The sequence below is a fragment of the Herpailurus yagouaroundi genome, unplaced genomic scaffold (genome assembly GCF_014898765.1).
Source record: "Herpailurus yagouaroundi ecotype Mexico unplaced genomic scaffold, PumYag 166, whole genome shotgun sequence".
Classification (NCBI taxonomy): domain Eukaryota; kingdom Metazoa; phylum Chordata; class Mammalia; order Carnivora; family Felidae; genus Herpailurus; species Herpailurus yagouaroundi.
Genome location: NW_024412407.1, coordinates 34,745,854 through 34,761,931, shown reverse-complemented (window position 1 = coordinate 34,761,931; position 16,078 = coordinate 34,745,854).

Genomic DNA, 16,078 nt, shown 5'->3' with positions numbered 1-16,078 from the left:
AGGACTTAGTTGCAGTATGTTATTCCTGGTTAAGCAGGCATTGCTCTGGCCTGGAGGAGCTGTTTCAAGCCATCTCAGATTCTGTCTAAAGGGGTTGTTATAGGAAGACGTTTCCTCTATTGCCTGAGAAGATCTAGCCCAGGGAGAATCTGAGACATCTTGCCTACTTTCCTTCTCCTAGCTCTCTCCTTAACCCGTTTCTCACATGATTTTCCTCTTTGGGGAGTTGTTATGCCATGACTAGTGGTATTTATGTAAAAGGACCATGACTAAGTATATTTCTCTGTGTTCATTCTGGTTAAGGGAGTATTGAGGGCAGGCCACCAGATTATCGTGGCTGGGGGTAGAGAGACGGCAAGCCAAAACTGCAGGACGATGACCTTTTTAATTGTGACTTAATCATCACAAGATTATAGAAGGCTGTCTTATGTGCAGAAACACACTTACGTATCAGATATACCCAAAAGGGATACTTGCGTTAGGTTGGAAAGTCGAACTATGACTGGAGTGAACCATGTATTGCCTTGTCTTTTACTTTATTTCTGTGACATTTACGTCTCATGTAATTTGCATTACTTTGGTGGGTTGTTCTAGTACTGTATTTGGCTTCTTCTTCAATAGATTGATATTTCATATACTATAATTGTAAATATTTTGATACAAATGTTTATAACTCTAGGGATATAAAAATAGATTCTGATTCCCTTCACCGTGTGAATGTTTTCTTCCTAAAAAATGCAAGAGATGAGGAATAATCATGACATTTATACCTAATTAAGTTGTCAGTCAGTGTGGTTTGGACAACTTGGCATTTATTGGAGACATTAAGTTACCTTCTGGTAATACAGTAGGCATTTCTACAGTAACTCAGCAAGTGAACCTTACTAGGTAGTTTTATCTTGCTTTAATTAAACCTCTTAAAGCAAAAACCAGAATTTTGTAAGCTAATACATGAGAGAGATGTTATGATCTTGAGTCAGAATGACTTATGACATTAAGAAGTGAGATACTCATAAAGTTTCTTTGAAACACAATTCGTCTAACGTGTCTTCAAAATATAAAGCAATTCACAAAGATAAGCATCACATACATACCTTTGCAGAAACCCATTCATTGCATAAACTGGGGCATATCTGTAGGAGCCAGATGAGAAAAGGAAAGCTTTACTGCTCTCTGTGAATAATAAAGACTGGAATTAACAGTGGGAAAGCAGAGTAGATACTGTGTACCCTAGCATCATGTCAATACCCATATCATACAAATGATTTTATTTTTATTTATTTATTTATTTTTTAATTTTTTTTTCAACGTTCATTTAATTTTGGGACAGAGAGAGACAGAGCATGAACAGGGGAGGGGCAGAGAGAGAGGGAGACACAGAATCGGAAACAGGCTCCAGGCTCTGAGCCATCAGCCCAGAGCCCGACGCGGGGCTCGAACTCACGGACCGCGAGATCGTGACCTGGCTGAAGTCGGAGGCTTAACTGACTGCGCCACCCAGGCGCCCCACAAATGGTTTTAATGTGGAGTAGGCACTCTGCCAGTCCCCTGCGGTTTTGGATGAGGTAACAACACAAGGAATACCCAGAAAGCTTACACAATGGAACCTGAAAATGCAACTTCAACATATCTTCAAGTCAATTAATCAAAGCGCATTGATTATTAATACTCTCTCAGAAACCTATGTAATTTCTTAGATTATTTCTGGGATACTATTATAAGAGGCTATTTCTCTCCCTTAGCTCCCCCTAGCATTCTTTCCCTCATGTCGTTTGCCTCGCCGTGGATCAGACCTCCAGAGCACCCTTTTTTTCCCCTTCCTTCTCTAGATCTTTAATCAGAATCTCCAATAAGCTTTCAGAACTTTTCTGCCAAGATGAAATCTTCCACCTCAAAGACCTGGATGATGAATGGGAGTGTATTATTCAGGATTCTCCAGAAAAAACAACCAATAGGATGTGTGTGTGTGTGTGTGTGTGTAAATTTATTTTAAAAAATTGGTTCACATGATTATGGAGGCAGGCAAGTTCAAAGTCTGCAGTGAGAATAGGGTTGGCAGAGGCTGAAGACCCAGGGAAGAGCCAATGCTGTAGTTCAAATCCAAAGACTGCCTGCCGGAAGAATTCTCCTTTGTTTGGGGGGGGTGGAGGTGGTCAGTCTTTTATTCTATTCAACTGATTGAATGAGGCCCACCCGCATTATAGAGGGCAATCTGCTTTACTCAGAGTCCACTAATTTCAATGTTAATCTCATCCAAAACACCCTCACAGAAACATCCAGAATAATGTTTGGCCACATGTCTGGGCACCATGGCTCAGCCAATGTGACACAAAATAAAGCATCACGGGGAAACATTCTTATTAAGGATAAGGCACAAACGTTCTCAGAAATAATTTAAAAGAAGCTTGAGCAGTGGAAATCTTTATGTTTACAGTTGACACTTAGTTCAAATAGTGAAAGAGTAAGACATGGGGTTAACTTCAAAGATGATCTTAGATATCCTATGAAAAGACAGGAAGTTGTCAGAGTCCCTTTTATAGTGGAGCTTAATCAACATTTGTTAAGTTCAATGTCTTAGGTAGAGTCAAATTGAATTAAGGTGGTTAAGAAAGTGCTCTTAGGTGAAACTGGTCCAAATTTATGAATATCAGGAAGATAAGCTACAGAGCTCTCCATTACCGCTCAAGAATGGGGGCTGCAGGCAAGTGGCGACGTTTTTATTCATCAAAGTGATAAACATGAGGTGTCAAATGAGCAATAGACAGCTACACCATTCTGCATTGGACTCAGCCATTACAGTCTCTGTGCCAAACCCCACTGACTTTCAGGCACAGAGAGATCTTTCCAGAGGGCCTTGAATGAAGGTATATGAACAGTAAAGAGAGTATTTGTGCAGGACTCCATACTTAAACAGAGAAGCTCTCTCCTATGTTTACTAAGAAATAGAATAGACCAATATACAGATAAAATTCCCTAGCCAAAAAAAAAAAAAAAAAAAAAAGTACACATGAGGTTAAAAGAAGCCTAGATTTTTGGGAACAGGGGGGAGCGGGGTAAGGTGGTGGGGGGCAGGATGAAAAGAGAAAACTTTGCTGGAAAATTTGGCGTAGATTCTGAAGAGTATCGACTCAACGGAAAGAGGTATTTGCAGTCTAGGGAAACATGCAGCTCTTGAACACAGCAGGTAGGGAAGGATGTCCACTGACTTTGTGGAGCCCAAGGAAAGGAGTGTTTTGGAATGTTACCTAGTCCTGTTTCTGTAAGGGAGACATGTGAAGCCTACTCACGGGGCAGGAAGGTGACCATTAAAACATGTATTGATAAACCACTGGGCGCAAGGTGCTGTACCTGGAGGCTAGCAAATGAAAGATTCAGCAGACATGCTTCCTGTCTTCATCTAATTTACAGTGTAGCAGGGCAGTAAGACTCATACCTAGAGAAAATGGAAGGAGACTCTCTGGGAGCACAGAGGAGATGAGAACTTTGCTATCAGGGGGGAGGATAGAAGAGCGATTTTCAGGTCTTCGTCCCTTTCTCATGATCCTTATCCCACCTCGTGAGCAATTAGCTGACAGCTCCTGTGGATTTTACCTCTGCTACATCTCTTACCTCCCCAAATCTCCCTGCCCCACAGGCCACTCTTTTGTTCCAGGCTCTCCTCGTCTTCCATCTGAATGACTGTAGGTGAGAAACATTCCAGTGGCCTCCATATCTTTACTCTTTCCAGTCTCTCTTTTTGGCTAATGTCCGGATGGATGTTGATGGATGCTTGCATCACCACCAGGGAGCCAATCCAGGGCTGGGAGAACAAGCATTCCCACAGACGATGCCAATGTGTATGGGAGTTCATACTCAGTCTTCGGGTTAACTGATGACCCACAAGGGCTACAGAGTGAGTCCTAAAGCAAGAATGACTGTCTTCATATGGCAAACGAGGGACTTTATTATATTAAGAGATAAACTGAACAAGGGGTGGGGGTGGAAAAACAAAAACAAACTGTTGAGTCTTTCCCACTATAGGGATGGGTCGGGTTCCAAAAGCTATTTTCCTAAGTTGGTTTTTGGGTAAACTCAGAGCATATTTTTCCATGGAGACAATTCAGAATTATTTTACTTATAAAATGGGCTAAAAGGCTTGTATAATCTAGCATGGAAATAAGCTTAATAATTATTACACTATTATTATTTTCAATGGGAATGAGTTAGTTTAAATTCTGGAAACCTAGAACCCTCTGTTGCCTTTCCAAACCTTTCATGGTAAGAGTAGTGTGTCTGATGGAGAGCGGAATGGAGAGTAGATACGGGTCCATATTCCAAAGCCATGGGAGCCTGTGGGCCAGGAAATCCCTTTTCCCTGGCCATGTTCTGAGTTTGTCATTGAGTGCAGGAGAACATGGTGTTTAGCATGACTCTGTCTGTCTATAAACATACACACTATATAGTTTTTTAAATTGGGTGTTAAGCTGGAATGACTTGCTCCACTCTCTTGATCTCATGGCTCAAAATCAATCTTAATTTTCCCACATGTGTTATCGTATTAGTGGCTTCAATCCAGTCTATCCAGGAACGTTAGAATGATTCTAACTCCTTAGTATAGTTGTTGACATGCTTTTGGGCATTCTGAGATCTTATTGTTTTAGTTTTATTTTACAACTTCTCTTCCCTCTTACAAAATGCTGATATAGGGCACATATATTTATAAGTTTTAAGGTGAATCAAGATCCAACCTGTTTTGACTATTTGGGTATAATTTTGCAATTGCTTTTGAGGTCACTGGGCATTGCAAAATCAAGTTTGAGAATTATAGTACTGGATTTATGAGGGAGGTAGATTATACTAATTAATCTGACATTTAGTCATCTTGTTTTAAAAAGTTACGATCTTTCTGGCAGTAATATTTAGACCCAGATTTCTTTCCATAAGCCAAATTACCAAATTCGCTTCAACCTACTTGCCTACTTGTACGGACTCTGCTAATGTCTCTCCCAGAGTAATTCACATTCTCTACCTCTCATCGTATTTAATACTTGTCAGAGCTCCTCGAAGGACAAGTAAAAGATCAATGCAGGCAACCCTTAAATGTTCAGTTTAAGTTCATTTCAGCTTCCCATTCCTATGACCTTTCCCTGGACATCCCCATTCCAAGAGCTGCTCTTCCTGACTTGGAGGAAGGAGCTCTCCTCCCTCTTTCTGTGCTCATGCCTACCACCACGGCCATGACAACCAGCCCCATTTTTTGAATTTCATACTCTTATGTCCTCAGGGATTTCTTATAGATACCTCTTTTTCCCCTGCATTTCCAATTCCTGTCTCTATCGGAAGTTTTCTCTTGTGCATAAAATAAGCGTGAGTTTATCTCATCGGAAGTGAAACCAGACAAAACGAAACACTTTTTTTCTGTCCTAATACTTTAACCTCTTGCTGTCTCTTCACCTTATTGAAACTGTGGCTTATTGTCTGTGTCTCTAGTGGGCCCCAGCGTGACATTCGTGGGGCTTTAAGCGAGAGCAATGGAGGGCTGCACACTGCATATCTAAATATTTAAGTCGTATTCAAGTTAAGAGGCTGGTAAATATATGTATTCTATTGCTCTGTCTTGAGGAACATACCTAGAAGGTCAGCATCAAATTTAGAATTCTCAGTCCTTGGAGTTCTGGGGTAGAGCATGGTTTTGTAGGGGGAGAGTTGGTTCCGTGCCTCCCACTTACAGCAGGCTTTCCTTGCTGTTCGCTTCTGGCTCCATTCCTCATCATGAGGGACTCAGGCTCATGCATGCAGAGACCCCAGTCCACGTATCCACGATCAGTCCTCACTCTTTCCCCATCCTGCAAATGGCTGCCCCTCAGCCATTCCAGCCTAGGAATGTGCAAACCTGTGACATGTTTTGACCTCTGAATAGATTGGACTAGACCCAGGGGAAAGAGGACTGGAAGTGAGGATGGGGACTTTGGGCAGGGATTTGGGGTCCTGGATAATCAGAATAGAATCTTGAAGGAGACTGTGGGCTCCAGTGGGTATGCTCCTTGGCCCCAAGCCCAAGGACTTTTAGTCAATGGGAGGGTTTGGTTGGAGGAGGGTCAGAGTGGAGTCTTGCAGGCACAGGCCTAGTGAAGACCCCCCATTTGGTCTCTAAGGGAACCGGCCAATTGTTCCATTTCTCATTCATTCTTTCATAGCCTACTTCAAGCAAATCTACTTCTACCCTCACCAATCCAAAGTGATTGCTCTCCCATAGGTATCTTTAGATTCCGTAGCACAGTAAACACTCTTAATCTGTATCTTCTTTTTCTTCCTCTCCTCCTCCTCCTGCTCCTTCTTCTTTTCTTGACCCTCTAGTCATTTTATTTCTGTACTCTGCACGATGACTTAATTAAAACTTATATAATTAATCACCACGTATCTTGTAATGAATCTAAAATTTGCATCTTGACTCAGACCAATTTTCTGGATCCAGGCCCTCAAAAACTACAAATTCGACTGAACGCATTAGGTACTGCCCCTTTCTTTTGTATTCTTGGTCTCAGAAAATAACCACCTATCACTTAGATGTAGAGGCTAGAAACCCAAGTGTCATTCACGATTCCTCCTACCTCATTCTTCACATCTAATTAGTAACTGTATCTTGTTGATTCTACCCCCTAAAATTTCTAGACTTTTCCCCTACCTTTCCATCCCCTTTATTGTCATACCAATTTAGACCTTTAATGGCATTAAAAAAAAAAAATAGCTGAATAGTCTCTTAAAAAGTCACTGCTATAACTCATTTTCCACTGTGTTGCAAAAATGATTGTCCTAAAATGCAACTATGATCATGTCCTTTCTCTGCTTTTAATCCTTCGTTGGCCCCTTCATTTTGTTCATGATAAAATTTAGAATCCTAAACCTGTCTATTGCAAACTTCTCTCCCCATGCCATTCTATCCTTGAGAGGAAACATAATACTTACACCATGCTTTTGAAGTGTTTCCCACATGCTATTTCTTTTCCCTGAAGATCTTTTCTTTCTCTGGTATCTGGCTACCCCATTTTGATTCCTTAAGACTCAGCACAGATTCCCCATCTCTGAAAAGAAACTCTGACTACCTCAGGCCCTACTAGGATGTCTTTCATCAATGTTTACATAACACCATGTTCATGTTCCATCGGAGTATTTTTCACAAAATATTTTAATTGTGGCATTAACTGAGTGGCACCCTCATTAGACTGAGCTCCACTGGGGCAGGGAACTCATCTTTCATATTCTTTCTTCCAGCATTTAGTATTATGTCTGGCAATTAGCAGATGTTCAATATAATTGTGTGAGAAATACCAGTGAAGGTGCTGGAGATATCATGATGGGTGATAGAGCCCATTCCCTGAGGTGCTTTCTGACTAGAAGGTAATTAGACAAGGGTTTCCAATGCAGCTGAAGTGTTGTTGATGCTGAGAAGGAAGGAGGAAAGATACTTCTGGGTGGGTGTTTCTGTCTTTTAAGGTCATTAAATGGGATAAAATCCATTTCTGCAAAAATGTGTGTGTGTGTGTGTGTGTGTATTTTTTTTTTCATAGAATTTATTACACTCACAAATTTCCCTGGAGCCATCCATGGCTTTCCTAAGTAGTACGACCCTTAGATATGGGTAACAGTGGCCTCTGCCTTATCGCAACCCGCTCTGGCCCTCATCCACCTCTGCTCCATGGGCACATGCATTTCAGGAGCATTTGAGATGAACTCAAAGGGTGGATACAATTTTGGAAGCTGTACATATGGGAGGAAGAGGGAAACTAGTTCAGAGGAATGAGCCAAAACAACAACAACAACAACAACAACAACAACAACAACAACAAAAGTATAGGGATGGAAAAGCTCCCCGGGTCAAGTGATATGTTTGGAAAAAGAGATTAGGATCTACAGAACATCCTGACTCTCCAAGTTAGGAGCTTTAAACTGACTTGGTGGGATCGTGGGGGAGTCACTTAATGTTTCTGAGGAGGGCATGATATAATTTGGCGGATTATAGAGTGGGTTCTAGGGGAAGAGAAGGAAGGGTGGGGAGAGGGCTGGGAAGCTATTGCAGTACTTGAGGAAAGAAGTAAAATGGAAGTAACTAAACAAAGCCGTTGGGATGGGAATGGAAGAAATGAATACAAAAGACCTGACTTAAATGCCACATGACTCAGCAAAAATTTGATGAGAGGACATCAGAGAGTATTCTGAGTTACAAGATTGGACAGTGGGAAACTGGCCATGATGTCAATGACGCGGGGAAGCTGGAGGAAGGATTAACGTGAGGGGGATAAGGATGGGCTCAGATCTGGACATGCGAAGGGTAAGGAGCCAGCTGGACATGAAGGTAGCTCTCCCTTCTAAGCCTAAAATGTTCTAGGATAATCTTGAAGGATTCTATTCCGGAGTGGTCCTGGAAGTCCCTGGAGCACCCCAAAATAGAAATCCCTAGGAGGCTGCATATTTCTCAGAGAGTTAAACTTTTCTGGGCACATCCATCATCCTGTGTCAACTCACTTGGGACTGACCCTTCTTACATTTGTTTTAATTCAGCTGTCTCCTCGTTTAAAATGTTACTTTTAAGTCGTTTTAGCGCCAAATTTAGCTTCCTCAAATTAGCATCATATCTTCTCTTTATGTTAGTTCTGATGCAGAGCCTGTGGTCCCTTGGAGAACAAGGCATGGGGTGGGGTGGGCCCGGAGGGCTGACAAGAGGACAGGACATAGATGTGGGTCATGCTTGGAGCTTTAATTTGGTATCCCATGAGACATCTTGTTAAAATCTGATTTTCTTAAATTTGATTTTCAAAAGTGTTGCCTTTTACTAAATTTTCCTTTTGAACATTTTAAACATCTGTTTTCATTTTAAAAATGGTTATATATATATTCTTAAAGACATCTTTTACTTTTGTCCAAACTTTCTTACCCCTCAAATGGAAATTTCTTTTGGGCCAACTATTTTGATGCTAAGCTCTGAACATCCCTCTTGCCAATGAGAGATCTGGAATGATGTCTGGACACAGGTAACAGTGATCTGGCATAGACATTAGTCAGATGATTATGACAAAGCCCATGTGATACCAGGATGGATGAAGAAATACAAAGATGAGGGGCAATAATTTCTCCATATTCTGAATTAGTCAGATTATAGTCTGAATTGGAGAACTACTCAGTGTTGGTCACCACTGTTCAAAGGGAAGTGAAGAAATTGAAGTGACTGTAGAAACAAGCAACAAGATGATTAAAGGCTTGGAAAATAGGTTCCAGGATGAAAGATGAAGAGGTTTTTGATGTCTCAGGAAGGGAAGACAAAGGTGGGACATGATTCTGAAAGTTTTTTTTTTTTTTTTTATAAGGGGATGGTTAATAGGACACTAGAATGTATGATAAAGATTGTGAGCAAACCCCCAAAAAGAAAAAATGCCCTCAGATAATTTAGGCCAGAGTCAACCTTTTACCCTTTCCTGTACCCTTGACAGACTTTAATAATTAATCACAACACTCTTTTCTGCAGAGTTTGGATCAATTCTCAAAAATCCTCAACCCAAGGCAGCCTTTGAAACTTTTACAGAAGAAGAAACACATCTGCTCGTCTAGCTTTAGACATTTTGCTTTGTAAGGGCTTGAGACTTTACCGGATGATTTCTCAAAGATTCTTCCAGTACTATGGCTCTACTAAATCATTTGCTTCATGAATTTCATGAGGAATAGACTTAATTTATAAACCATGATGGATCTTGACCCTTTGAGCAAACTGGAACATTTTTGGAATGCTTTTAGTGAAGGAATGGGGAATTTTGCTACTATTTTAAAATATAAAGTTGTTGTCTTCTCAAACAAGTTCTCCACAGACAGCCTTGATGATCACATAATCCTGATAAGCTCGAACAAAAAGAAATATATTTCGATGGGACTAGCTATAAGGGAACAGTTTCTACCAGGACTTTATTTTTATTTTTTTAAGCTTATTTATTTATTTTGAGGCATGGGGGAGAACACGCATGCGTGAGTGGGGAGGGGCAGAGGGAGACAGGGAGAGAAAGTCTCCCAAATGGGTTCTGCACTGTCAGTGCAGAGCCCCATGTGGGGCCTGGAACTCATGAACTATGAGATCATGACCTGAGCTGAAATCAAAAGTTGAACACTTAACCAACTGAGCCACCCAAGCACGCCCAGGACCTTCTCTTCAAAATGTACTATTTGGCCCATGAGAAGAAAATTGGGCTCTAGGTTGACCCTGAACGCTGATTGGCTGAGGAAGGCATCTTGATGCACTAATGAAGCTAACTGAAATCTCTGCCTTTTCTGTAGTTCTTTACGTGCTGTTATGAGGGGGGGAAAAAAACAAAACAAAAAACAAAACCTGATGAACAATGGTATTCTGACGCTGAGTCTCTGGGAGGTAAACAGTGATAAATGGCAGATCAGGAAGATGAAGGGCAGAAATCAATACTTGCTATTACTCTGTAGTAAATTATGAGACGCTTCGGATGAAAGGGACAGATGTTGTTTTTCAAATCACACTGTTTGAACTTTAGCTGTTTATAAAAACTTCTTCTTTCCCGGCAGGTCTAAGTTTCTATCTTTGCCATATATACCCTAAACACATGGTGATGTATAGCAGGTCAATTAAAAAGGTGGCAGGTAATTCATCCGTTAATATTTGAATTTTATTCTCTACCATCTAATTTGTCTAACTTTTCTAACCATGGCTAGCATAGTTTCTTCGTTAAAGGAAAGCTTTTGGATTATAAAATCGGTTAAAATAAAATGAAAAGAAATAATTACGCTTAAAAAAAAAAACCTTAAGAATTTCCTAATGCTGAGTTTCAAGGGAAGCATTTTTCTCGGTGCCATTTGGCTCAGAAACATACATTCTGGAGTCACTGAATTTGAAACACAAAAATAAGAGGGATTTTAAAAAGCCATTTCTTCCAATGAGGTCAGCAACAATTTTTACCATATTTTAGACTAATTCACCATGTTCTGCCAAGTCAGACATTTACATATACTAACTTGAAATTTCATCCCTGAAACATAATAAAGAAAAAAAAAATCAGTCTTCAAAGATATTTTTGCTGGTTTTTTTTTGGTGTGTGTGGTAGTTGTTAACCTTTAGTGTTTATTGATTTTCCTATCTTTTCCTTATTTATAATCTCTTCCTTTTTTTTTTTTTTTTTTTTTGAGTGGAATAGCTTCTTGAAATCTGAGCTAATAAGCCGCTGTTAGGAATTTGCTATTTTATAGTTGCCAATGAGGCTGATAGGCCAAAGAAATGTATGCAATTCCATTGGAGGAAACATCTTGTAGCCTGTCACTCGGGTATATGGTGTTTCTATTGCTGTACCACGTACCTTCTAGGACAAGCTCAGATGGGGTCTCCAGAGTCAAGATTCCAGTTAGAATATAGCCACCACAGTGCCTCTTTTCCCCCAAGAACATTGCACCCACAGAGTGAGGGGTTGATTCTTCTTGTCTCCATCTTGTGGGCCTATGGACTGTAGGCTTACCTGACCAACCTGTAGATCAGAGCTCAGAAGGAAGGGGAGCCTCCTGCCAGACTTGATAATGATTATTTTTGAAAGAGAGACAGAGAGACAGAAAGAGAGCCAGCAACCAGGAGAGACCTCCGTGTTGTAGGGTAGAGAAATGCAATGATGGCTTGAGGGGCTCTGTCCTAAGGCCAGATCATAAATACCATGGAGACAAGATCTAATTAACATCAAGTGTACCACCTTTGGCTCTAAGTACCTTGAGGACTTGTCCCATGACCTTTTCCTCCATTATTCTCCCAGACCCCACACACTACCTGGCTCATGGTAGACAGCAAGTAAACCTGCAGCGAACAAGTTGAATAAGGGAATAAATACAAAAATCTTAAAAGGAGGGAGAAATGGACTTACATTAAAGCGTCAGGAATCAGTGAAACTGCAGGGGGATTTCTTGGCAGGGAATATTACTGAGTCTGTTGTAGGTTACTGAGGAAGTTTTATATAGTTTAGGGAGATGCATGGTCACCGTAGAATTTCGATAATTCTGGGATGATTTCAGTGGACTGCTTGGAGGAAGACATGGATTAACTACTCACAGGCTCTCATCCTTCCCTTGACTTTGGTGGTTCTGGTTCTCAGGAAGTTTCCCCCTTCCTCTGCTCCCTCAGTTGGCTGTGTCTATTTTCCTGGATGATTGTAATTTCCTTACAGTCACCGAAGTACAGAAGCCACTTATCCTGAAACAGTTTTGAGAGTATGAACCTGGCAAACACTTTTTCAGAGGAAAGACGATGCCTTCTCAAACAAATTAATGGTGCTACCAGTAACTTGCCTGAAATCCTAAAATGTGAGATGGTCCAATGAGCTCTCTGCTAAAAAAAAAAAAAAAAAAAAAAAAAAAAAAAAATGTATCATTATGTCCTGGTGTTAGCTAGCAAGTATTAGAAAACAGAAATCAGAAGCTACTCCCACTTTTTTTTTTTTTTGCATTGGCATCTGTTGACCTATATTGTGCATTCTGTGTAAATTCCATATGCCAGAGAAATTCAAGAGTAAAAAGGTCATGTGAAGGTAGAGTGTGGGCTGGGAGGAGACCCAGAATAAAAGGGACCTGGAATAAGAAGGCAGTTTAGCAAGACATGAGCAATGATTTCTGATTTTTTTTTTTTAACTGGAAGATAAATAAGCACCGAGGATTCTATATCAGTCTTGGATCAATAAGACATATTTTATAATAAGAAAAATAATGCATTTCCAACTTCTGGATACCTCTTTGCTCCTTCTATCTTGGGGCTCCCTGTGAGTTGGCAAAGCTTCCAGCTGCTTACTGATGAACTTTAGGGCTTTGAGATCGAGAGCCAACCCTTAAGGAGTGCTGCTTGTCAACACAGTTAGCAAATCAGATTGACGTCCTTGTCCTAATGAGTGGTTGTTTTCCAGTCTGTTATTTCACACTTTGACACTAGATGTCAGAGAAAGACTTAGCCTTCTAATTTGTCGGTCTCCCTAGCAGAAAGAAAGGTTGTCTTCTGAGAGAAATCAGGTATTGAAAATTGGCAAATGTCCCACTGTGAGTCCCTGGGGAGACCAGGGTTCTTATGCCAAAACATCGCTACCCTACTCATGCCTTATTAGACATACTTTCGATACTATTAAATCTCATTTACCAGAACGGGTTGGATCAAGGTCACTTAGAAATAGATTTTTGGGGGGTGGGGAATGAGAACTATCAACTCACTGTTTCAATTTTATTACAAAACGTATTCAATTTTACTTAGAAATAAAAGACAGATATAACATGGTCATGTTCTTATAATCCTTTTTATTAGTGAATTAGGAAACAGCCAAACCAATTAAAAATTGCATGAAAGTCTCATAAGATCATTCCAGTGCTCTGTGGTAGTTCCTTTCATTTTGTAAAAATGGCATCTTGTTTTAAATGATATTAAGTAAAAATGTGGTTTTATTAGAGCTGTTATTTTAGTTATATTGCCAAATTCCCAAGGCGTTCAGCCATTTAGCAGGCTTTCTGATGTAATAAAAAAAATTGTGTGCTTTTTCATTACTATGGATGGCACATTGAAACAATTTTTTTCTCTTTTTCTTTTCTTTTGTTTTGCTTTGGTTTTGACCTGACAGAAGGCGATGTGAACAAACTGGAATCAGGCAGGACAGTGGTAAAGGACAGAGCCAGAAAAGGGCACATGGTTTTCCTCATCATGCACATTTTTCCCCCTAATTCCAAAGGGTCACAGCCATCATGTTCTCAACCATCCTTTGGAAATAACTAGTCATCTACCCGCCCAAGGTTAAAAATAGCACTCTTACAGTGAAAGGAGGGTTTACTGAGACATGGTGTAGCAGCCCCGCCTGTGGAAGATATTCCAGGATTTCTCTCGGTGATTCTGGAAGCCATTATGTCATCATCAAAAATAGCATTATTAATATTGCATGGGTGTGTCCTTTATTTATTTGTGAGCTGGGTGCTGTGCAAGGCACAGGGAACATGAAAAGGAAGAGACAGAGCTTCTCTGAAGGCTCCTGATGGAGACAGGAGAGAAACATGGCAACCAATCATTCTAACACCCATGACAATACTTACAATGATCACTGGTTGTCTCGTCAGCAACCTCGGTCAACCCCAGGCTTTCAGATCAAAGTTGATGATGTGGACAAATAATAAAAACAATTTCCCAGTGTAACTCAGATTAAAGGATAACTCAGACAGGATTAAAATATGGAGGGCTTTCAGTACCGTTAATTATTGATTTGTTGATGATTTATTGATTTAAAAAAAACCCACTCATATGGCACATACTATGTGCCAGTCATCATTCTAAGAATTTTGTGACTATCAATCTATTTCATCCTTAAAATAACTCTACTAAATAGGTACCAGTATTAGTCCCATGTTATAGATAAGTAAACTGAGGCACAAAGAGGTTAAGTAGCTTGCCCAAGTATTGGCAGCTAGGGCTAGAATCCCGGGGTTGGCGGGGGCGGGGGGGCTTGTCTCACTTACCTTTTCTTTTATCCAACTCGAACTCCCAGCTAACAACCTGTGCTTTGTCTCTTCTACCCAGAAAGAGCACTATAGAGTTTAACAGATTATGATTTTGGAGTCCAGTCTGATCTGTGTTTGACTCTTAGGTCTTTTACTTAATAACTGTGAGTTTGGGTCAGTTTTTAACTTCATTGAGCCTAACCTTTCTTATAGGGAACAATGATAACCAATTCCTACAGTTGTTGAGAGAATAAAAGGAAATATCACAGTAAGATTCCATAGATTCGATGCATGCTCTTGCTTCCTGTGGGAAAGCCAGCTCCAATCACCCCTCCTGGTTCTTGCCTCCTGATGATCATGCCCTGTGGGTTTCCTCTCACTCTGTGTAGGGATGACCTATGTAACCAGTAGGATATTGCAGAAATGTCAGAATGTAACTTCTGAAGCCAGTTCATTAAGGACATAACAGCTTCTGCCTGGTCCCCTGCTTCATCATCCCGTCTGGGGAAAGTCAACATGGTGCCGGCAGCCTCCCACCAATAACCAGCATTGGCCAGCCAGTCGTGGGAGAGAGCCACAACTCCTCGAAGCAGACTCTCTAGACTCTCCTAGAAGCAGACTCTCAGCCCCAGTCAAGCCTTCAGGTGATAGCAGCCCTGGCCAAGAGCTTGTCTACAGCCTCTAAAAGATCCTGGGCCAGAACCACCCAGCCGAGCCCCTTCCAGATTCCTGAAACTGTTAGAGTTTAGAAACTGTTAGAGATAGTGAGTATATATTGCTGTTTTAGGTCCCTATGTTTGAGATAGTTGGTTATGCAACCATAGGCAACGAATTAATATACGTTCCCTCATCTATTCTTTCTCCAATATGTCAGGCTAGGTATTTTTCTTATAGACACTTCTCAAAGAACATTCTGCTCCAGACATAAATTTAGTGGATGAAGTTTGTCCTGAGAACCCACTTATAGTCTATTTCACCTTTTTTTTTTTTCTGTCAATGAACAATGTCCCCTCCCTGCTGACAGCTGGAAGCTTCTTGACCTCCTCGTGTGGTCAACCAGTCTTCATTGGGATTCAGTTGCCCACTAGGCATTAGTGGATATGAACTCTCATGTGTCTCTTTGGAGGGATATTTGGACTGTATTAGTGGATATGGATGATAAAACGGCATCACTTTTAAGAAGATGACTTTCCTGGAAGTTTGAAAAGCCTGTAAAACTGAGAGTTTTCAGCACTTTTGAGGTGGGTACTGTCTGTGTTCCTACATAGATTTTCTTTGGCCAGCTTTCAGTTTAAACCTGGAGCTTATAATGACCACGGTGTTGACCCAGAATGTCTAACCTACCACCATTCAATTCCGCTGTGCTTATGGGATATCCAGACATGTGAGATTTGGTGGACCCACGTTGCTGAGGAGATCCCACTACTGGAACAAACGTGCTTAGTTGAAAGAGCCTGGAATTTGAAGTCAGGCAGACATGGATAGTGTTCCTTTAGACCTGAACCACCAGTGTCTCTGTCCCGGGCCCTGAAATTCAAGAGGTTCTGTTTGGGGAAGAGTCCAAGGGACCAAGGGGGACATTCTTGTCTGGAGCCCA